Source organism: Gavialis gangeticus, unplaced genomic scaffold (genome assembly GCF_001723915.1).
Source record: "Gavialis gangeticus isolate Ggan-Ray unplaced genomic scaffold, GavGan_comp1, whole genome shotgun sequence".
In the NCBI taxonomy this organism is placed as follows: domain Eukaryota; kingdom Metazoa; phylum Chordata; order Crocodylia; family Gavialidae; genus Gavialis; species Gavialis gangeticus.
The window spans coordinates 9,151,768-9,173,880 of NW_017728995.1; the positions used below are offsets into that span (position 1 = coordinate 9,151,768).

The following is a 22,113-nucleotide window of genomic DNA, read 5'->3' on the forward strand; positions in this document are numbered from 1 at the left end:
TTCCTTTCTAAAAATTTGTCTCCTGATATACACCCTGTTTACTTTGCAGTTACAGTATTGCAACAACGGTCAAAGAGATCAGGGAACAAAAACCGCTTGCCTAAATTACAATGCTTGCCTAAGTTATGGCACTGTTGAATTCATCTCCATGTGTCTAATTCTGTCTTAAACTAGTGATCAGTTACTGCTTTTTGCCACAGGGTTAGGTCCGGCTGCCTGCTGAGTGTCCCCGGTAGCTACTGAAATAACTCAAAATTGAAAGCTCTCAGCACCTCTCAGGATCAGGCCCATAATCTCCATGTAAACAAACACAGAGAATATCTGTTCATCTTGAAGAAAGGATTTAATGTGGTGTCAAAGAGCAGTGATAGTGCATGTAGATTATAGATAATATAATCCTTTAGGTATGGTATACAGTCTTTTTAGCTGGATATCGTCTTAATCTCCAAGAAAAAAGGTATGCTCATTTAGAAAAGAGATTCGAATACCAGTATTTCTAATCAGTAGATTGCAAAGTCCCAACTGCTGTGTCTATTTCACTGTTTAAAATAGAAGATTTCCTGCAGCCTTTTAAAATAAATACACAAGTGATCAAACATAATATTGTTTATACTTCCATACTGGCTAATCAGTCCAGGACTGTGCAAAGAAAGTGATTAGCTTGGTATTTCTTTGATGATAGCAAGCCATTATTTTTTCATATAAAGAACTCATGCAGCTATAAACATCTAACAGGTAGGTGAATGCACCTATGTTAAAAATCAACTAATTTATGTGTATGCTTTGAACTTCATACCATTTTTCAGCTCTTGACTGCACTGAATCACTGGAAATAAACTATGTAAACAGTAATTTCTTCAGGTTTTAAGAAGTAAAATATTAATGTGCAGCACTTATTATCACACCATATTTCATGACAGGTGTGAGAGGACATCATAAGCGAAATGGTTAGCCAGTTAATTTTACCCTCTTCTGATAAAATAAATTCCTGGAACCTTAAAATTTACATATGGCTTTATATACATTTGTCCATATATTCCTCTAGCTACATAAAACTATAAGTTATAAAACTCAGTTATACCTGTTCAACACAAAAATGTATTTTATGGAAACATGAGATGTCAGTTAATTTCGCAGCTAATAAATAAATGTTATTAGTGATATCTTTAATTTTTACAAAAATAAAGTTTAAATTCTCAACGTTTACTTTCTGAAATGTCTATAATGAAATACAAGGTTTAAGTAGCTTGTCATTATTTCATCAAGATGCTTTTTTTCCTGTTCCAAGCATTTGTCACCATCTATGTGTCAGAAATTCAGTTTGTTTCAAAGAGCTGTTAGATTTTTAGTGACTGTTCCAAAGTGTAACAAGGCAACTGAAATCTGAAGAGCTTTATGGGCCAAATTTTGCTTCCCATTCTAGTGGATAATGATGTAATGAAATTCATTATTATGCAAAGGGACAGCCTAATATATCCTACGTACTTCTTAAACAGGACTTAATACTGCACAGACTTTGTTGTGCTGAACAAGCAGAATGAAGTCCTGCGTGTTTGTGAGCTACATTCACAAAAGGTTACACCATTGACCTTCATTACCTTCTGAATCCTCTTTTATGGATAGCATAGTCAACATGTTGAGCCTGAACCTGCAGATAACTGTGTCAACTGAAGGATAAAGGCTTGAATGCTCTTCAGATTTGTCTCAATATTTCATAAAATACGCAGTTGGTTTACATCGGGGGTTGTCAACCGGGGGTATGTATACCATCCCATGCTGCTGCGCAGGTGCCACCTACCTGGATAGACACGGGGGCAGGGGAAGCTCTCATGCAGCACCCACCACTGCTCCATGTCCGGCTGCACACACCCCTCCTGTCCCCCCTCAACATTCGGCCTCCAGGGATACACTGATTTAAAAGGTTGAAAACCCCTGGTTTAAGAAATTATGATCATGATCTTAATTGTGAGAGTGCTCAAAGGCCTTGGTCAAGAAGCAGAGGTGGGGGGGGGGTCATGTTACACTAGGGTTCAGAACAGATGTTACATTTGCCCCTGAATCAATTATACCTGTTTGTCCTGGAACAAACATATTGCAGGATTGGCATGTACACATATCACTCTTCTAATCAGGGTTTAGTGAGTGGCTGAATACAGTGCCACTTTTCTGCTATTGATTCAGTGATGCAATTCTAAGATAACTGTACTGATGTACTTCACAATAACCCAGGATAAACTGTTACTACCTCTTATCCAGGGAACTGTATTAGGATTTATCCCAGGACAACAGACAGTCATCTGTAAAACTGTACTTTGTCCCAGGATAAAATGGCCTATCTTGGAATACATGTGATATTTGTTTGCAGCCTAGGTATTGTATAAACACAAAGAAAGGGAACAACTCAAGTATTTACTCTTGGTTCCCAAAAGGCTTCCCATCTAGAGAGACAAACACTAGGCAAAGAGCAGAATGGAATATAGCATATTCAGAATCCCCTGATCCTCCAGGCCACATCTTCTTCCATGCACTGTGGTCTTGTTGACTTCACCAGGACTCTGCACAGAGCACAATGTGAAACGTGGATATCTTGTAGCATAAGGGCCATAATGCTCTGAAGTTTGATAAGTTGTTAGTTCTAGTATATAATTTTTTTCTTTTATGTTTTATTATTTAAATTCAGTCCTTCCTAAATGCTTTTAAACCTTACCTTTTATTTATATATGTCATTGCATTTAAACCTAGGTTTTCCCTGTTTTAAATTTACAATATAATTGTAACTAACTGACTCGATTCTCCAAGCCAGACCTGATTAATCCAGAAACCACCACACCACATCTAGGTAAATTTGAATATTTCAAAGGCTCATTTCTTCCATTCCTATTCAAGGGAGTATTTCAGAGGGACTGTCCATTGGAGGAAGGGCTGAAATCAATGAGTTTTGCTATTGAACTCAATGGGAACAGATCCATAGAGGTTGGATCTAACTTGTTCTTATCACAGAAGTTTGAGGATGACAGAATTGGACCCTAGGTTTCTGTCTAATATGTCTTTTCCATCTAATTTAGCTTTGATTTAGTGAATATCTTTAATTGTTTTTGAGATCATTGTGGGAAAATACTTTCTGATGTCACCCTCACATACATAGCTTTTCTAATTTCTCAGGTATCACTTATTGTTTATGGTTGTGGTTAAATGTTCACTTCCAGTGGCATCAGCAGCAGTCCCTCAATACAAGAATGACAGTATTCCAGTAAGCAGGGAGGTCAGTGGGCACATCTATATGAGATGCTTTACTGCGCAGGAGTGTAGTTTACTGTGCAGTAGGCATGTGCATCTACACGTACACATGCTTACTGCACAGTAAGCCTCGCTAATCACAAGTAAATTTACTACCTGCGAATACAAATCGCAAATTTACCTTTGATTAGTAACAGCACAGTAGCACTCATGTAGATGCCTGACTGGCCACCAGGTAGTAGGAGATTGCTCCCTATCCCTAGAAGCTGCCTACTACTGGGGTGGGCTCTGCCACTGGAGCCTGGGCCGGAACTATGTCCCCCTGCCATGGCAGTAGGGAGCTCCAGGCTCCCTGCTCCAAGATCACAGTTGGGGAGTGGGGGCTGCAAGATACTTATCTCTCAGCTCCAACTTCACCATCACGATCAGGGAACAGGAATCTGGGAGACCTTTATTTTCCAGTGCCAGCCTTGCAACCACAGAGTTGGCATTGGGAGATAAGGATCTCCCAGCCTGAGCCCTGCGACCATGGAGATCCTTATCTCCCAGCACCACGGTTGTGGAGCTGGTGCTGGGAGTTCCCTGGTGGCAGGGGCTGGGGAGCCTGTTCCCCACCCAGCTCTGCACTCATGGAGTTGAGCAGGCAACAAGCTCCCCAGCTTCCACTCCACAATTGCAGAGCAGGGGCTGGGAACTGTTCTGATTAGAGGCAGGTCCCAGCACCATGCCCCAATTGGGTGATCAAGGCACAGGTCTTGGAAACAGCTTCAGGGATGGGGTTGGTCCCAACGCCCTGCCCTGATCTGCTGGTGGAGCTGCTAGCAGCGAGGTAGCTGCTAGCTGCCCCACCGGTGGATCAGGGCAGGGGCCTGGGACCTGCCCTTCTCCTGCAGCTTTCCAAGTCCCCTGCCCCTCACTGGAGAGCTGTGGTCAGCAGCTCCAGGCAGCCCCTGGGGAAAGGGTGTAATAGCCCAGGCCCTGGTGCTCCCTGCCAACCCCTGGGCTAGCAGGGGGAAGGGGGGCTAGAGCTCTTCCTGGTGGTGGCAGGGGCCCACTGCAGGGCTCCAGGAAGCAGAATCAGTTTGCTGCCATTAGAAGCAAATCTGCTCCCACTTTCTTGCATGTGTAGATGCCTGTCCACAAGCATTTACTCTCCAATAGTTTACTCATGAGTAAACTGATCCCAGGATCATATGCATGTGTAGACGCACCCAGTGAGTCTATAGATGACCAAAGAAACTGATCAGACATCTGCATGTTTGGCTGCAGATGTTTCAAACGGCTCCAGGAGGAAGGAGTACATTCTGATGATGTCAGGTCACAGATATCAGACCTGTGTGAGGTTAGCTGTTACAGTGCATTGTTCTACATCAGCCACCAACTCCTGTTTTCCTCATGCTAATTAATGTCTCTGTGACATAAGACCATTTAGTAAGAGGTATATACTTTTTAAGAAAATACAACAAACAGATATCACAACAGAATCCTCGATGAAGATCTATAGCATCTCAAATGCTATTAATGTTCTAAGAGAAAGAAATAGTACACAGGTAAAAACTGAAATGGCTTCCATAACTGTTTCACAAATCCATTTCCTGCCATTAAAATATACCAGTAGCAGAGATAATTATTTTGATCCTACAGAGTATGTCCTTCCTGATCTTAGTAGTCATTCTAAAAAACAGAAGTTAAAAATGAAAAGGAAATATACAGCTACAGTTTACTTTCCTAAATTTAAAAATGTCAATATAAATTTCCAGTAGCATAGTGACGGGGGGCAGGAAGGGGCCACGCCTCTGGATGCCAGCCTGGAGTTTCCAGGCTTGGCAATCAGCTACCAGGAGAACCCTCCCTCCCCCACTCAGTGATCGGCTGCAGACAGGGGGGTGCAAATGGAAGCATTGGCCCCTGGGCACTGGAGACCCATGCTACGCCACTGTACATTTCCATTACAATAACTGCCTAATCAACTGGCCCACCATTCCTTCCAGGATTCCTTCTGGCAATTGGCCAGATTAGCTAGGTTTTAGACAGCACAGTTGGTCTTGAATCCTTTATTCACAAGTAGAACCGTTGTCTACAAAACCTTAGTTTCCACATCTGTATCTCAGTACCATCCAACTCTCCAGGCATCCTATTGTTACAATGTCTAGTCTCAGTGTCCAGGTCTCCGTGCTAGTAACAACCTACTTGTTAAATGTCCAGAAACTGCATAGCAATGATAGCTGGCACCGAATCAGACAGGTTAGACTGGAAGCAACTGGCTTAGTGGTTCTCAGTAACGTGCAAACACTTAAGTTTCAATCCTGCACTCCACTCCTGTAAAAAGATTACTTAAACTAACTGGAATTCTCTGAGATGTGCTGTCCATGTTTGTTCCATTCCTGCATGCTTCTACATCCCTACAGATCAGAATGTTTTGATCAGCCATGCCCACTGATCCATACCTGCACCCTAGCTGCTCTCATGTCTGCCATCCTGAGACCATTAAAATGGAGGATCTGACCAAATAACTCTAATTTTCTTCAGCAAACAAAATCCAGGAAGTGGACCTGGATATTAGGAAGATGGAACACATAGGCAACACATTTTGAAGAATGCTGGATACTGTAACTTGGAAAACTCCTTTGCTTTGAGTGGTTGTCTGTAAGTATTCTACTTCTAGGGACTCCCAAGCAGTGGTCTCAAGAAGGAGGTGAGATATCACAGTCCTATGAGAGTTGGAATTAAGAACCGCTTTGCAAAAGCAAATATAAGCTCTTGCCGCCTTTTCTATACCACAATGATTCATAAAGGTCCTAAAGGTGACTGGATCCTAAATGAAAGTGCCACGATAGCTTGAGGCCCGGGAGTGATAGCTTGGCAATTTGTTCTCCAAAGAATATCTAATTGGATATTCTTGGGAAGAAAGATCTTTTCTTTCTATTCCCTGGGCATAAGTTATGAATACATTAGCTGATATTCCAAATATTTTATATCAATTCAATAGACAATGCCTTTGCCATATCTGTATTAATACAAGGCTTAGGTAAGAAAATGGTGAGAAGCAAGGAAAGAAACTGGGTAAATGAACTGTCTAATTATTTAATTCTGATACTATAACTTTTGGAATGAAATGATGACAAGTCATAAAAGAGGCAGTCTCTCTATGAAAATGTGTGTATATGGTGCATCTGCCATTAAAATCCCCTGCATTCAAAATATCAATGGGATAATGACTAGAAATGAGGCTCTCTCAGAAAGGTGTTTTAGCCGGCATTTGGCTAATGCTGCAAATGGTGGACTCAGGAGACTTGCTTCTTCTGTGTTTAAATCTTACAAAGAAGGAAATTCTCTGATCAGAGGAAACATCTGTAATGATCCCTTTAAAAATATTGACACTGCAAGGTGTGAAAACGTTGTGTTATTCTCAGCATGTAGATGAAAAACAGACACAGCATCCAGAAAAGCCATGCTGAAGCCTATAGAAAGACCAAAGAGTTTAAATGAAAATAGAGAGTCTAAAATAAAAGGACCATTTGTTAAAAGTGCCGATACACAATGCTTGTGGGCACAGGCCATAATTTTCTTCTATATGACCTTGTGTGTAGTAGCTCCTAACAGAATCTTTTCTTCCATTAAGTAAAATATTTTTATTGCTCTCTGGAGCAAGTTTTCATCATGAATACTCAGATAGAGATCATCCACACCACACTTTTCTGGGATCATAAAGCTGGGTGAAGTATGTTCCTTCTATATTGAGAAATTAAATAGATTAGAGATAATGGAATTTGGAATTTCAAGAGATGGTCTTAAAAAAGATATAGGAACAAAATATTTGAGCCAAGGAGAAAGCAAATATGATCATTGCCTAATTAAATTTGATCCTTCTTAAAATTCTTGGGATCAAGGAAATTAATGGTTATATATACACATTAGCTCTCCTAACCACAGAATTAGAAAAGCATTTGGTACAGACCCCAACTGCTGACTCCACTCAAACAAAAGATTTTGGATTTCTCATTTACCTCTAAGGCAAATAAGTCTATAGTGGGGTAAATTCTTGGAATAGCTGATGAACAATTAAAATGTTCACTGAAAATTTGGGAGCAGATAAGAGTCTGCCCAAGTGATCCACTAGAGACTCAAGGCACCCATTGGAAAATGCCAGCTCTTAGCTTTCAGTTATTTTTTTTACTACGGAAAAAAGAGCAATTTTTCTATTGCAAAAAACTTGGAAAAACCACAACAGGTCAGAATGTTTTTACATTATGGCTTCCTACTTGAAATCTCTGGGTTTATGTGAATGTGACAGGAGTATCTCTACTGGAGCCTTTCTATTGGCGGTTCCGCCCTCTTGTTATGGGGTAACCGCCTGCTTACTCTTCTGCCATGCCTTGATCTTAATTGATTAATTGACTGATGTAATTAGCAGGAGGCTGCCCACTTTATGCACCTGGTGCCAGATGGCGCTATCTGCAGCTCCTTTTCCACCCCTACACCGCAGCCCAAGTGTCAAAGATGGTACTGACGTAGTTTTTGACCTGGGCCCTGTTGTGGCTTGGCCCTCTCCTATATCTCCTTGGGGGCTTCTCGCTGCCACCCCCCTTGCTCTGGGGCTCCTCACTGCCCCCCTTGCTCTGGGGCTTCATACTGCCCCCCTTGCTCTGGGGCTGGGGTCAATGCACCCCAAACACTGTGCCCTCTCTAGCGCCAGGGTCCCCACGCTACTGTGGAGCTCCTATGAGGCCTCCTCCAACCCCTAATAGCCTCACCCAGTCCTCCAATTAAAACTGTAAACACAAAAACACAAAGCCCCTGGGCTATAACATAAAAAGCTAGACCATCTGGCCAAACAGCATTCAATCCCTACCAGGAAAACACTCCAACTCCAGCAGCGACCAGGGGATGCTCACCCAGTCAGAGTTCTCTCTTCTGTCTGTACTAGCTGAGCTCCTCCTCCCTCAGTCGCCAGAGGGGAACTGCCCTCCTGGCCTCCTGCCTGGGCTTATATGGGCCAGGCCCTGCCCCTTCCTGTCAGCTGGCCCCACTGGTTGCCCTAGCAACCAGCACCTGTGACTTTGGCTGCCCTGGTGACTGGCAGCTGAGCCTCCACCTTCTTGCCACTAGGGCCTCTCCTGAGCTGTTTCTCTGCTTTCAGGCGCAGTGCACCTGAGTGCTCTGCAACACACCTCCCCCCCTTAACTCCCGACTCACTGAACTGAGTCCTCATTCTTCCCTGGTGTTCCATCCGTCTGGGGCTGTCCTCTCAGCTCTTTCTCAGGCACCCGGTAATTGAGGCACAGGAGACAGAGGTTTTCAGGCACCTCCTACTCGCCTTTTACCCAAGGTGCACCATGTGGAATTTGTTGAGAGTTACCCGCCACAGGTAGTCCCCCCACACTAGCCAACCTTGGTAGGGTGCCATTTAGGCCTGTTTTCTTTCTACATTCATGTTCAGGTGGATGGTTCTGGCCACGGCGTACCTCTCTGATGGGGGCAGCTGGTGCATCACTGCAGTTGTTGGGGGTCCGCCTTCCTGTCACCCCTCTGTTTTTCTTCCTTATCCAGTATCCCCCTGTTCTACCTGGCCCCACTTCTTCCTCGTATTGTCTCGAGAGGAAGTCGGCGTTTCCGTTTTGGGTTCCAGGGTGGTGTTTTACCTCAAAACAATACTGCTGCAGACTAAGGGCCCATCTCATCAGCCTTACATTATCCGTCTTTATGCTCTGCAGCCAGAGCAGGGGTGTGTGGTCGGTAACCAAGGTGAACCACCACCCTAACAAATAACGTCACAGTATCTCAGTAGCCCACTTTATCACCAGACACTCTTTCTCCACCGTGGCATAACTTTGTTCTGGGGGGTGTAATTTCCTACTTATGTAGGCTATAGGGTGTTCTTCTTCTCCTTCTTTCTGTACCAACACAGCTCCGATAGCCGCATCTGACACATCGGTCTGCACCAGGAAAGTTTTACTGAAATCCAGAGTATACAAGAGCAGCTGTAGGCACAGCGCGTCTTTCACGGCTCAGAATGCCTCTTCCGCTTCTACGTCCATTTCACTTTGGTCGGAGCCCCTGCTTTTATCATGTTCGTCAACGGTACCACTACATCCACGAAGCAGGGTATAAACTTTCTGTAATAACCAGCCAGTCCCAGGAAAGCCCTCACTTGCTTTTTAGTACAGGGTGCTTGATATTTCTACACCACCTCCACTTTGCTCAACAAAGGTCTCACTTTCCCGCTTCCTACTAGGAACCCCAGGTATTGCGTTTCCTTTTTCCCTACCGTACATTTCTTTGGGTTGGCTGTCAGCCCGGCCCTTCTTAAATCTTGCAGTACTGCCCTCAGTGCAGTGAGGTGCTCAGCCCAGCCCTCGGAGTATATCACGATGTCATCAATGTATGTTGCAGCGTAACCCCCGTAGGGAGCCAAAACTCTGTCCATTAATCGCTGGAATGTGGCCACAGCTCTGTGCAATCTCAATGGCATTCGTCGAAATTGAAAAAGACCCCACGGAGTGGCAAACGCTGTTTTTTCCTGATCTTCAGGGGCCACTGGGACCTGCCAGTAACCTTTGGTCAAGTCTAATGTGGAGATGTAGTTAGCTTGCCTGATGCTCCCCACCAGTTTGTCTACTCGGGGCATCGGATAGGTGTCAAACTTAGCCACTGTATTTACCTTCCAGTAGTCAACACAGAGGCGGATTTTTCCATCAGGCTTAGGTACCGTCATGATGGGGCTCCTCCAGTTGCTGCGAGATTTGCAGATAATACCCTTCCCCAGCATCATTGTAATCTCTGCTCTTATCAGGTCTTGGAGTCGCTGGGGGAATCTGTCTCCAATTCTCACATACTACCAGGCCTGGAGGAGTTTTTATCTGGTGCACCACACCCCAGGCTTCTCCAGGGGTTCCCTGGAACACGTCTTCATACTCCTTGGCCAACTTGGCAGCTTGTCTTCTCTGGTCTTCCAACAGTTGCCCGGCCAGTTCTACGTCCCCCAGCCCACTTTCCTCCATTAATGTAGGTCCCAATTCCAACTCTTCAGGAGGAGGGGCTACATACATACACTCCCAGTCTTCCCACGTCTTCAACATATTGACATGGTCTACTCGCCTCTTTTTCTTCTTATCGGTCTGGTACACTTCGTAATCCATGGGTCCCACTTTGCGTACGACCTCGTACGGTCCCTGCCACCGGGCAAGTAACTTGCTCTTGCTGTCTGGCAGCAGAACCAACACGCGGTCCCCATTGTCAAATCTCCTTTCCCGGGCACCTCGGTTGTAATGCTGTGCTTATCATTACTGGGCTTCTCAGAGATTTCCCACAACCATGTTCCGGGCCGCTTCAAGGTGTTTCCGCAGTTGGATCACGTATTGGAGGACGTTCTGGTCTCTATTCTGCTGTTCCTCCCATCTCTCCCTAATTAGGTCCAGAATTCCTCTTGGTTGCCGGCCGTACAACAACTCAAATGGTGAGAACCCAGTTGAGGCCTGGGGTGCTTCTCTTACCGCAAACAAAGGTGGTATCGTTTTGTCCCAATTCTGCAGGCTCTCAACCATGAACTTTTTCAACATTTGCTTGAGTGTCTGATTAAAACGTTCCACAAGCCCATCCATTTGGGGATGATATATGGCTGTCTTCAGATGTTTGATCCCCAAGGCTTTACTCACTCCTTCAAACATGCGGGATATAAAGTTCATTCCTTGATCAGTCAGTATTTCCTTAGGAAGTCCTATTCGGGAGAATATCTTTAACAGCTCATTTGCCACCTTCGGCGAGGACACTGTCTGCATCGGTACTGCTTCCGGGTACTTAGTCGCATAGTCTAATAGCACTAGTATATATTGGTTCCCCGTGCTACTCCAGGGAAGCAGCCCCATGATGTCCACTGCTACCCTCTCAAAGGGGACCTCTACCAGAGGCATTAGAATCAAAGGAGTCTTTGGGGGTGGCCTTGGGTTCATTTTTTGGCAGACGGGACATGAAGCACAATATCGTGTGACTTCCCGCACCAGTCCTGGCCAAAAAACTTTGCCCAGATGCGTATCTCTGTTTTGTCCCAGACCAAATGCCCGCCCATGGAGAGCTCATGAGCCACTTTCAATAAGGCCTGTTGGTATTGCCGTGGGACCAACAGCTGAGCAACCTCCCCTCCTTCTGGTTTCCCTCACTCAATTTGGTATAGGAGGCCATTTCTTACCTTGAACCTTGGGGTTGTCCTCATCAGTTCTGGTCTCAATACCTTGTCGTTCCTTCAAGTGAGGTGTTCCTGCAGTGCCCACCGGAAATCCATCTCTCAACTCTGTTCTAGCTGAAAATGCTCATCTTCCCACAAATGGGCAAAGTCCACCCTTTGTTCAGCTTCCTCTTCATGGGGAGACTGATCAGTTTCACCTGTGAAACCCTCCGTGGTCTCCTTGTAACTCACACTAACTATCTCTTCTAGCAACTCGGGCCAGTCGCAGCCCAGTACTACTGGGTAGGGTAAATGTTCTGAGACCCCCACCAGCATCCAGCGGGTCTTGTTGCCTACTCATAGAGTGACCCTCACCCTGTCAAAAATGAGGGCATCCCTGCACCAGCACTGTGTCCTCATGCGGTCCCCTCTTCCCCTCTCTCTTGTCGGTAGTACGTCGCTCCTCACCACTGTCTTCTGTGAGCCCAAGTCCAGTATAGCTATGACTCTTTTCCCTTCTACTACTACTTCTGTCAACAGTGCGGGGGCTCATCCCCCACCTTGGGATCAACTCGGGCTCCTTAGCCACACAGTCCTACCTGCATCGTCGGCGGGGGTTGGGTGCTTTCGATCACGGTGGATAACAGGGTCTGTTGCCTTATGGCTTAGTCCAGTAGGCCTTGCACCATTCAATGTAATTGATCCAACTCTTGTTCCTTCCTCCGCATGGGCCCAAGGCCTCTCTTCTTTACACGGGAGAACCACCGTCTTATAATGCATGCTGCCATATAAAGTCTTCCCGGCCAATGCACCATTGTGACAGGAGTATCTCTACTGGAACATTTCTAAAGGTGGCTCCGTCCTCCTGTTATGGGGTAACCGCCTGCTTACTCGCCTGCCACACCTTTATCTTAATTGATTAATTGATTGACATAACTAGCAGGAGGCTGCCCGCTTTATGCACCCTGGTGCCAGGTGGCGCTATCTGTGGCTCCTTTTCCACCCCTACACCGCAGCCCAAGCCTTGCAGATGGCACTGATGTAGTTTTTGACCTGGGCCCTGTTGTGGCTTGGCCTTCTCCTTTATCTCCTTGGGGGCTTCTTACTGCCCCCCCTTGCTCTGGGGCTGGGGAACTGCCCTCCTGGCCTCCTGCCTGGGCTTATATGGGCCAGGCCCTGCCCCTTCCTGTCAGCTGGCCCCACTGGTTGCCCTAGCAACCAGCACCTGTGACTTTGGCTGCCCTGGTGACTGGCAGCTGAGCCTCCCCCTTCTTGCCACTAGGGCCTCTCCTGAGCTGTTTCTCTGCTCTCAGGTGCAGGGCACCTGAGTGCTCTGCGACAGTGAAGCTGCTTGCACGCCTAACAGTGCTAATATTGTACCCCCAGCACCCATAAAAAGGGTCTCATGGCAGCCCACAGTGCTGAGGCATTGCCATTGTGCTAGAGTATTCATCAATCCTGGAAGAACCTCTCTGAAAATAGTTTGAAGACTCATGTATTATTCCTACCATAGATTGCTTTGCATTTATATAAAAATCTTTGTGCTGATGTTGTTTACCATCACTTTTATTGTTTTTTTTCTTGTATTAGATGAAAGAAGGCCACACATACAAGCATATTGCTCTGAGATCCATGATTTTTATTGCATGTAGATGAGTTTCTTTCTTAGTCCACAGAGCTTGGCTGGAAACACTTAACTTTGAGCAGAGATGTGACAGCATATGCAGTGGAGTCTTCATTTTCATATGTATCTGATGTTTTACTAGGGTGTAAACTAACTTTAGCCAATCCTATAAATAGCAAAGATGAAATTCAGTAGAGGGATGATGAAAGTATAAAAAAGCAGAGTAGATTTGTACTTTATAGACTAACTAAATCAGATACATAGTATAAGCTTTCGTGAGTCCAAGCTCAGCTCATCAAATGTTGTGAAATGACATGCACAGGGCAGTGTATAAAATGGAGAGGGTGATTTGAATACAAAAGGCAGAAAGGGAGGGAGGGAGTGATGGAAGGGGGGCAGTCTTGGGAGAGGAAAACAAGTAATAAACCCATAGGAACAAAAGGGGTCACAAAAGCTAATCCAGATAATAGGATAAGAATCTGTAATACCTGTTTAAAACATACATAACACAATCTAGTCTGTGATTCTTGTTCTTCAATATCCCATTCAAGTTGGTTTTTGAAGTTTTGTTGCCTAAGAACAGCAATGGAATGTCCTGGGGGGTTAAAGTGTCTGCCACTGATTTTTGTGTCTTTCTAGAGCTGATATTAAATCAGTTTTCATTCATTCTTACACATAGGGATCTCCCCATCTGTCTAGTATAGGCAGCAGAGGGGGCATTATAAGCAGATGATAGTGTCATAGTGGTTAGAGTCAGAAGGAACCTAAACACGTCATCAGGTCCGACCCCCTACCCCAGGCAGGAATGAGTGCTGGAGTCATAACACCTCAATCAAACAGTTATCCAGCCTCCTCTTGAAGACCCCCAAAGGTAGGAGAGAGCACCAGCTCCCTTGGGAGTCCATGCCAGAGCCTGGCAGCCCTAACTGTGAAGTAATGTCTCCTGATGTCCAGCCTGAACCTTCTGTCTAACAATGCGTGCCCATTATTCCTAGTAACCCCCCATGGTGCCCGGGGGAACAGAGCCTCATCCAATTTCTGCTGGTCCCCTCTAGTGAGTTTGTAAACAGCCACCAGGTCCCCTCTCAGACTTCTCTTGTGGAGGCTGAAAAGATTCAGACCCTTTAGCCTCTCTTCGTAGGGCCTGACCCACTGCCCCTTGACCAGTGGCCCTCCTCTGGACCCTCTCAATGCCAGCCACATCCCTCTTGAAGTGCAGCGCCCAGAACTGGACACAGTTCTCCAACTGTGGCCTGACCAACGCCGCACAAAGAGGAAGGATCACCTCCCTGGACCTGCTTGTGATGCATCTGTAGATGCATGATGAGGTGCGGTTAGCCTTACTGACCACTTCCTCACATTGGCAGCTCGTGTTCATTCTGGAGTCAACAATAACTCCAAGATGCCTTTCAGTCACTGTGTTGATAAGAAGGGTGTTCTCCAGCTTATAGGTGTGTTGCTGGTTCCTTCTCCCTAGATGCAGCACCTTGCACTTGTTTGCGTTGAATTCCATCCTATTCTTATCCGCCCACCCCTGTAACCTGCCTAGATCTAGCTGGATTCTGTTCCTCCCCTCCAGCGTGCCCACCTTGCCCCACATCTTGGTATCATCAGTGAATGTCACACCCACATCCAGATCACTGATAAAGATGTTGAACAGTACAGGCCCCAGGATCGAGCCCTGGGGGACTCCACTGCCCACATCCCTCCAGGTCAAAAATGACCCGTCCACCACCATTCTCTGGGTGTGACCATCTAGCCAATTTGCCACCAATGCCACATTTGCCTAGTTTTTTTTTTTATGAGAATGGGGTGAGAAACAGTGTCAAAGGCCTTCTTAAAGTCCAGGGAGACAACATCTACCTTGATACCCTCTTCCAGGGACTTTGTGACCTGATCATAAAAGAAAACCAGTTTAGTCAGGCAGGATCTGCCCGCAATGAACCCATCTTGGTTGCCCCTGAGCATTACTTCCCCTGCTCGGTCCCCAGATCCTTGTAGTCTCTCATGACATGGTCCGGGCTGCTCCTGGCTGCATCATTCATTCCTACATGGATGAGGACCATGGGGTATTGATCAGAGGGTTGGATGAAGTCTGGGATCATCTCTGTGATGTCCCGGATCTGAGCTCCAGGCAGGCAACAAACCTCATGTGCCATGGGATCAGAGTGACAGATAGGCCCCTCTGTTCCTCTCAGAATGTAATCACTGATGACAAGGACCCGGCATCTCTTCCTCTTGATGTTCTGGCATTGCTCAGTCTGTGCCGTGCATGGAGTGGCATCGGCTCTTCTGGAGGCATCCTCTCCTACCTCCTCCTCCACAGCTGCCAGGGCCTCGTACCTGTTTCCCAGCTGTACCTGGGGAGCTGACACTGTGGTAGCATGAGTAGCCTTGGCTCTGGAGGTGACCATCTGCCATACTGCTGCGGCGGGTCTCTTCTGGGGGCTTCTCCACTAGGTTCCTGACCCTTTCGAGCCTCACTTCCTTTTTAGAATAAGAAACAAATTACTATGAAACCCTTTCTTGTATATTAGAGGAGGAACCTCCTGTTTCCAGGGACAACATGTATTAAACTTCCTGATGTAGCATCATCTCAGGAGAGGGATCACTTAAGTATGGAAAAAGTGGTAATAGTAGGGATATCCTGAGTTACTTATTTACCAAGTTATTTGAATACTTGATTTTTGCATATTTATCATAAAGGCATCAATTTTCATGAAAGCACACTGAGTTTACACACGAACACCTGGTAGGCTCAACTGGTGAAAGGGACCTTCCTCTGGATTGTGTAACTGATAATGGCCTTTTGTAATATTGAGAACCCCAGGAAATTGGCTAGGAGTATAGGCCATTTGCAAATTGGGTATCAGGCCTAGCAATAAGATACCATGATTTAATGTTCCGTATGCTTCGTGTACTAAGTCTGGGTTCTAATATAAGGGCCTTTGAAAAAATGGACCAAAAATTGAGATGGAATATCATGTTAGCTTCTGAAGGTGCCCTCCCACCTGTACTCTGGAGGCCCTAGGGGCCCATACACCCTCCTACCTGTGCTTCGGAGGCCCCAGGGGCCCATGTCCCCTCCCACCTGTACTCCAGGAGGAGGCTGCTGCTGCTGCAGGCTGCCCGCAGAGCCCAGAGCGCAGCTGGTGGGGAGGGAACGGGCCCTTGAGATTCAAATATAGCCCAGCTATAAATATTTTTTCTACATACCTCAAGGTACTGAGTGGCTCATCAACACTGCGATGCTGGGGTGGATGAAGTGTCCCACAGGAGCAGAGAGGGGTCTCCAGTGCGCTCAGCAGCAGCCCCGGAAGTAGACCAGAAGCATTTTGGCTCAGCAACTAGTACCTCCTGAGTCTGGGGGGGCACCTGGGGTCCCCCTGTGGCCAATTGATGAGCCAGGAGGTTGCAGGCCCCCCCTCCATGTGCTCCCTGGTGGACCCAGAAGTGCCGGTCCACTTCTGGGTTCACCGCTGAGCACGCGGGGAGTCTCCCCGCACTCCTGTGGAGTGCTCCATCCACCCCAGCATTGCAGCATTCATAAGCCATGCCTTGTACCTTGAGGTATGTAGAAAAAACATTTAAACTGTGTATATGGCCAAATTGCTGATTCGCCAAATCAGCATCGAATCTTCAGATTCGGATTCAGCCGAATCAAATCAGAGACAGTAATATGAATCAACAAATTGAATCACTGCCCCAATTGGCCAAATCTGAATCGAATATGGACTGTTTCGCACACCCCTAGCAGCTGCCTCTGCTGCCTCCGCCCCCGCGAAGATGGAGAGGGAGCCACCCCGCGCCCTTGGAGGAGTCCCCTGGGCTCCAATCCTCCCACTGTCCAGCTGGGCTGCAGCTGGGCCACAGAGTCAGTTGCTCACCACGAGGGCTTCAATCTGAACCCCTTCTCTTCCCTTCCCTACAGGTTTACCTACTGGAGCTGGGGAGGGAGGGGGGTGGGCAGGTGTGCACATGCACATACACTTAGCTGTCCCCCCAGCCCAGGATCGACTCAAAGAGGCTCTGGGATCTACCTGTCGATCGAGATCCCTGGGTTGGTGACTACTGGCTAAGACTGATTGCACTGATGAGAATGCTAATATTTTCAGTGGTGAACTCAGCACAGGTGATAGGCTTTGAATTACCCTTTACATCCAGTCTCTGGCAGGATTGAATGCATCTCTTTCTCTTTCAAGAATCACTGGATGCTTTTACATGTTCATTATTGCACAGTAGTTACTGTACATTTAGTTTAGTACTTGCTTAATGAAGTACTAATGAAATGCACAATAACTACAGTTGCTGTGCAGTAGTGCCAGCACATGGGTTTTTTTGTGACACTTACTGTGCAGTAACCTAAATACTACTGTGCAGTAGCATATTAGCACATTTTTTGCCTGGCATGCTACTGCACAGTGTTATTAGGCTACTGCTCATTAAGCATCTTGTGTAGACGTGCCCACTGAGACTGTCATCACTAATTTTGTTTCCTGAAGTGATATGTCCTACCCCCACATCACAATTTTGACAAAGTCTGCTGAGGGGTCAGGAGGGACTGACTCTTGGGGCACTGAAACTGCAGTCTTTTCAGTTATTCTCAACCAGTGTGCCATGGCACCTTGGGTGTCATGAGATCTTTTGAAAGATTTTGCAAGGTGTGAGGAGAGAAATGAAGAGATAATTAAGTGGGGAAGAAGGGTGTTAAGTTCAAACTTAGGTCTGTCCCTGGCCTGCATAGTGCCTCACCCCACAGCCCAGGCTCACTGCAAAGAGGTAAGCACTGTAATAAATGAGTTTTTTAAATGGGGAGCCATTCAATTCACAAAAATTATGGTGGGGTGCCATAAGTCAAATACAGGGTGCCTGGAGCCTAAAAAGGTTGAGAAACACTGCTTTAGACCTTTGCGCTCACTGTGAGAATGACAGTCATACTAAAAATTTACACAAAATATGTCCTTTGCCTAAACAAAATAAACATTGGATGTGATCATCTTTCAGAGGAATGGCTGTTTGACAAAAGGACAGCATTTGAAACTGCGTGATTTCTGTTCAGCTATGAAAATGGAAAACTCAATGCTGGGTAATAATTCAAGAAACTCAAGTTAAAAACTACTCTATCTGCTCTGTACAAAAAGCTACACTACTGATAGCTATATGCAAGAGAAAAACCCCATAATTTAGACATATATCAAAACAGCTAATTTTTGATGATTAGTACAGCTAATTTTAAGAAAGGACACTGCTAATCATTCTCGTCTCAGCCAAGGCTGAGATTAGAAGAAAGAGTGGTGGTTAGTACCACCCTGTTCTTCTACACTTTTTTATGGATGAGCAAGGGGGCCCCAACCTGCACCACAGTTACCTATACATAGTGCTGAACTTGACATTCCTTTCTGCAGCATTTGGGGTCCATACACAGAAGTGTGGAATGACATGTGGACAATCACTCTAAGAACTTGGTGCCCCTTTTTATGTTCTCTAGTAATTAAAGATTAAAAGTGTGAGATATGGGGCCAAGAAACATTATCCCCATGAATGCAGCACCATCTCCAAGAACCAGTTTATTCAAAATCAAAAAGGGGAAAAAAAGTTATCACCATCCTCTGGGTTTCTTTAGCTGTGTCTCTGTTTAGACATTAAGCTTAGTATGTTAATCTTCCTTAGTAAGAACATATGGTAACACAAAGGCCTGCATTCTGCTCTGGGTTGTATGACTGACCCACCAAGTTACCTCAGAATTGTTTAATCAGTTCTGACCTCAGTGCATACTTCTTTAAAAACTTCTCCTGTGGCTCCTCTGGCTGTGCCTGCCTCTTCCCCAGTGGGGGAGCCCCCATGGCTGCCCTGCCCAGCCCCATCCCCCCACCTGGCTCAGCCTCCCAGCCCTTTAAAAAAAAAAAAAAGGCCTGCACTCACTGGCTCTGGCAGCAGCCACTGGGGCCTCTGAGGGCTTGTGGAAGAGCTTCTCCATGCAGCATGGAGCAGTGGGGGTCAGCGGGGATTGCCCTGCGTGGCAGCTGCCCCATGGCGCGGGTGCAGCACACCTTGGCAGGGTGCCATATGCTGCCTAGGAGCTGGGGCTGCTGCGGCTGAGTGCTGCCAGCTCCGGCTGACTGCTGGAGCTGACCTAGCTCCCAGACAGCGTGCAATGCCTTGCCAAGCCATGCTGCACCTGCACCATGAAGCAGCTGCCACACGGGTGCCAAACGGGGGGGGGGGGTAGGGTGATCTCTGCTGCATCCCACTGCACTGTGCTGCATGGGGGGGGGGCTCTGCCACAAGGACCCAGAGGCCCCAATTGCTGCTGCTGCAGCTGGTGAGTGCAGAGCTTTATTTAAAACAAAAAACCTGCATCCCGCCCCGAGCTGGGCAAGTGGCAGCAGGGCAGAGCCCCCACTCCCAGTGGCACCATCCTGTGCCCCCCTGCCCCTGTGTAACACACCCTGCTGCCCCGACTGGGCAGCTTGTCCCAGCCCCAGTCCCAATCCCTCCCTTCCCCATGTCCTTTCCTTCCCCTCACCCCAACCCCAACAGACTTACCAGCTGGACGCAGCTGTGTCAGCTGCCTGTTTAGTTTATGGCCAAATCTCCAAAGCAGCTGAATCTTTTCCGAAGCTTTTCTGAATCAATTCAGATGCTTCAAATCAATTCAGAGCTTTTAATTGGTCTCCCAACTGGGATTCAGAGATTTGGTCCCCGAATTGGGCTGATTCTCTTCTGCATCAAATCAGCTACCAAATCTTTGCACAGGCCTAGTCATTAATGCCAGCCTGGTCACTGCAGGCAATCACACCATATAATTCATTAAACTGATTAAGATCCAAGTAGGCATAATTCATGTTTTTGTAAAATACCTTGATATTTTATTTATGGTAGCCTCCATAATGAGCTGGGCATTTTCTAAATGTTCAAGAGGAACATTTACCACATTCATAGTCTAAGGACAGACTGTCAGACAAGTAGACATGTTAGCAGGGATTCAAAGTTGAAATAAACCATATGAGCACAAGTATTATCCCTGTTACTAATAATGACGTAAAGCAAAATCTGTATATTTTAGTTTTCCCTAAGGTAGTATTCACTAACACATAAACACTTCTTTCAATAGTAGCTGACAAATTATAAAGGTGGTAGAGTACAAGTTACTTACATATTCAGATACATAAAGTATAATAAATCCATCTGTATTATACCATATGCTGCAAACAGATCATTGTGGCTGAAACACAGGCACTCTTTCTTTATTTTGCACTAGAAAAGTGTGAATAAAACCCACTTCACCTGCACCCCAGCACATTTATAAAGTCCAAATTCCTGCCATCAGTCCTACTACTGTGAATCTGGACACTTAGGGCCAGACTCTATTGGAGTCTAAATGGACTTAGGCACGTAAATGCAATTCTATTCCACCCTATTCAAGTCCATGAAAATCCATTAATGCATCTACTTGTGTAACTCCCCGTCATCTGATCCTTGAGATGAAGTCGCAACAAAGCAGTGAGGAGGACTTTCTGGTGTCAAAAAACCCCACCCCACTGCAAATTAGCAGCATGACAAATCCCTGCATGTGGGGCACATGCAGTTTGCAGGGTAGCACCATAAACCACATGTGTGTGCTCATCTAGATGTGCCCCTTAGGTATAAAGGGTGGAATAGAACACTTAGCCTTTAAACTTGTTTGGGTCTCAATCTGCCAATCTAAAAAATAGCTGTAACGCTGCTTACCTAAGAAAGGCAAATCTGTGAAAGTTATTAACTAAAGTCTGCAATGATTTTTGAGACCCTCAGGTGAAAGAACTTCTGTAAGTGCAAAGTAGTCACTGTTATTCCATCTATGAATTGCAACTTAAGAAAATGGTTTGGCTGTCATCTGCAAGTTCATCCTTCAGCTGTCTCAAGAATTCTTTCCATATCCTGGGAATTCAATATTGTAAACAGCTAGATATTGTTTGTTACCTCCTCCTTGCCAGATATTTTTCACTGAAATGCTAACATGATTAAGATCTTCTTAGAAAGTGTTGGCTTACAGTGCTCCACAAAAGAAGGTAACTCAGTGGTATAGTTCCTTTATTTGCAGCTCTCTCTGCAACGACCTCTGGAAACTGTGTGTTAAAAATGTTCAGGCCTCTTTTACAATATCAAATTTACTTTAATCAGTGACATAAAGATCTATTACTATTTTTGGTACGTGCATTATTCCTATTTGGCCCTCTCTCGTCCTCCCTGCACACACACAAAATACTCACCTACTATGCATTTCAGTTCCTATTTAATATTAATTATGACAGGCAAATAGCATTTACAAACAGATCATTTTGTTGTGTGAAAGATCGCAGATCTTTTACAGTTTTTTACAAAGTTAAAATAAATATTAATTTATCCTTCCATAATGCACAAGCATTAGATAAGCCTTTAGAAAAGTAAAAATAGGGATGAGATCATGCAACAAAGTAAAGTATGAATCAGTAGCATAAGATATACTTGCACGCCCATATATAGATGTTTATCTCTTTCTCAGAGAAATTCTGAACTCAACTCCAGCTTAGTAGCATTGGCTTCAATGGGACTATTCATGCTGAATATGATGTATCAGAATCTGACCCTTTGAGATTACAATAATTTCTAGTATCTCATGATTTCTAGTATCTAGTATTAGCAGTTAGTACCATGCTAAACTTCTCTTGTTAGATATAGTCAGAAATAACATAGGAATATCTAGAAATAGTAGGCAACTGTTGTTCCTTCTGGATCATGGTGTCTGTGTGAGAGGTCACCTGGACCTTTGAGGTGTACACCTAGACAAGAGTATGGAGGTGTGAAGGCTGCCCAGATCTTCCATTCCCACTTTAAGCCATTGAGACAGTATGCAAAGGTCAGACTGAGTCCAGACATTCAGTCCCTTGACAGCTGTAGTTCAGGAATTGAACCTAGGTCTCCCACAGGGCAGACAAGGATTCTACCACTGAACCACAACAGCAGGTTACAAGTGTTTAGTTAAGGTATAAGGCCGTGTGTAGACGAAACGAGGGGCACGTGTGCATGACACTTTAAAGCGGGCTAAATGCTTTTGCACTACTTTAATGGT

The 22,113-nt window shown here is 45.6% G+C and overlaps 2 long non-coding RNA genes across 4 annotated transcripts in view; one reads left to right on the forward strand and one right to left on the reverse strand.

The window, feature by feature from the left end:
• LOC109287936 overlaps window positions 1–22,113 on the forward strand; it is a 54,492-nt gene that overhangs the window by 7,826 nt on the left and 24,553 nt on the right. The window lies entirely within an intron of this gene.
• The window catches only part of LOC109287937, a 23,085-nt gene continuing 1,137 nt past the window's right edge, over window positions 166–22,113 (reverse strand). The window contains exons 2-3 of the long non-coding RNA XR_002095016.1: window positions 18,573–18,575; window positions 166–837 (exon numbers count right to left, since the gene is read on the reverse strand). This is a non-coding gene — a long non-coding RNA (uncharacterized LOC109287937). The remainder of the gene's footprint in view (window positions 838–18,572; window positions 18,576–22,113) is intronic.